General features: G+C 37.4%; 1 long non-coding RNA gene across 1 annotated transcript; it reads right to left on the reverse strand.

Moving 5' to 3' along the window:
• Positions 1–416: 416 nt before the first annotated feature.
• Positions 417–2101, reverse strand: LOC134287565 (uncharacterized). The gene is made up of 3 exons (XR_009997381.1): positions 1911–2101; positions 1779–1850; positions 417–1716 (listed from the first exon to the last, which is right to left on the reverse strand). It is a non-coding gene; the product is annotated as an uncharacterized LOC134287565 (long non-coding RNA).
• Between the last annotated feature and the right edge of the window lie 237 nt (positions 2102–2338).

Here is a 2338-nt window from a genome sequence, read left to right on the forward strand (position 1 = left end):
TTCTTTCCAGAGTTTGATTTTTGATAAAGAAGAAATGTATGACTTTCATTAGGATACTAAAGACTGGACACGAAAAAAATGAGACATACTAAATAATGTATAACTTTTGATTGCGTTCACAAAAATAGCTGATTTTTTAACCAAAAATAGCATATTATGTGTAGTTAATACCCTAAAAATTTCATTAAAATCGGTTCAGTATTGGCGCAAATATTGTCGAGACAATAAAATGTGATTTTGGAAATTTTGGGCGTCCATTTTAAAATTTATTTAGGCTAAAACTTGGTTATTAGTTCATGAAAAACGTCTGAAAATTCGATTATAGGTTCTCCAAGTAAGGCATAATAAGTGGTGAAAATTTTATTATAATCGGTACAGTACTTTTTTTAACAATTCAAACAAAAAAATGGGTTTTTAAATTTTGGGCACTTTTTAACATTTTATAATCAGTATGCACTGTTTTGACTGTAGAATTGACAACACTATCCCGATTTTTATGAAACTTTGACAGTGTAAAATTGTTGTGTCAAACTGTTTTCAGTGAAAATTTCAGCCGTTTTGGTTGAACATTTTAAAAGTTAGAGCAGTTTGAATGTCACTATATCAAAAACCACATCTGTATATTGCGACATAGTGCTACATATATTTCTAGAACTTTTTAACGGTTAGATCAAATTGAATGAAATTTTGACACAATACTTCTACATGCATACTTTTTGCACAGAAAAATTTTCATTGAAATCGGTGCAGTATTTTTGGCTCTACAGTTGTAACAATCCGTTCCGTTTCGCCAAGATAACGGCTTAAGCGCCACCTTCAAAACGAAGGACCGTTACCTCTGATAATATCCCGGCATGAGAACTCCTGCTCAGGGCAGGCCTCACAGTTCAGTAGGAACCTCTTCTTACCAATTCGAACCCAAACGACGCGACTCAAACAAACCAAATCAATCCAAAATTCTGAAAAATGAAATAAAAATGTTGTTGCTAATTTATTTGGAAGCTCTCTAATACTGAGCGGTAGTGAAAGGGTTAATTCGGAGCTCTATCCAATTCGGTGATGATCTGCAAATAACGGCCACGGTCTGGTAGAATGTTTTTACTAAGCTCGAAGTAATTAAAATTTTATTTAAAAACCAAGAAAACGAAAAAAAAACTATTAAAAAGGCAAATTTAATGAGTTTTACAAGTTCTCATTTCAGTCAGTTTCGATTCCATAGAACGATTCTGAATCAAATACAACTGGCTACTGACCGTGTGACGTCACATTCGAGCTCATTCAATTCTCTTCAAAAAACTCTTCTTTATACGTTGCGCAATCGTATCTTACAGCTAGGTCTGACCTTGAATTTTCCGTCGATACGCTGCTCCACGTCGTTCGCAGTCGAGCAGTCTCTCGAAGCCGAACCAGCCGACCGAACGATTTGCTTCCTCCAACGTAGTCCGATGAACCAACTCGTGCGTGGGTAGGGATGAGGTAGAGGCGTCCTCACGCTTGGTGGAGATTCGAGCAGGTTCTGCGAAGCTCGGTACCACACGTCTTGGCGCGACGAGTTCGGGTTTCTCGGCTCACCGTATTCACCACACTCGAGCGCGAAGTGGTCGACTATCAAACGGAAACTCGCAGTACCACAGGTGGTTCCGGTCTCGGCTGCACTCGGGAAAAATCCAGCTAGGATAAGCCCTAGATAAACCGCCCACGTTAGATGGGCAAGGCCTGTTTAACGTGGTCACAATTATTTCTCACTCGCTTTTGGGTCAAATGGCTCACCAGCTTACCTGATTCTAATCCTTAACTTTCACAAATTTCAGGCTTTCTCAACGTTTTTGCTAACCAACTCACTAAATTTACTAAAAGTTAAAAATAACTTCAAATTATTTGGAACTATTACATAAAATCCGCGCACTTACTTCGAATTTAGCACTTTATGCACCAACTTTAATTATTTTTCCAACTTTTTTCAAAAACTCGGTTGTCTTTAACACTCCACCAGAAAAGATAAATTGATCGCGCGACGAGTTGGATCGAGCTATTTATTAACTCGCAGTAACTACCTTTTTCTATAGTGCCTTTGTGTTCTTTTAAAATCAGTCGTAGAGAGTAATTTTCCACTGGTTTTTTAATCTACGCATCAGGGAATTATCCTATATGGAAATTTCCATCACTTACCGTTTTTGAATTTATTTGGTTCATTCGCCTTAATGTAGGCTATTTTATTTACTCGAAACGCGATATCAATCAAAGCTTCTCATGCCGAAATATTTCGAAGTTAACGGTTTCAACCCAAGGTGGCTTACCGTCGCTAAGAAGTGCTTTGAGTACACACAAAATATAGAAA

Source organism: Aedes albopictus, chromosome 1, assembly GCF_035046485.1.
Source record: "Aedes albopictus strain Foshan chromosome 1, AalbF5, whole genome shotgun sequence".
In the NCBI taxonomy this organism is placed as follows: Eukaryota; Metazoa; Arthropoda; class Insecta; order Diptera; family Culicidae; genus Aedes; species Aedes albopictus.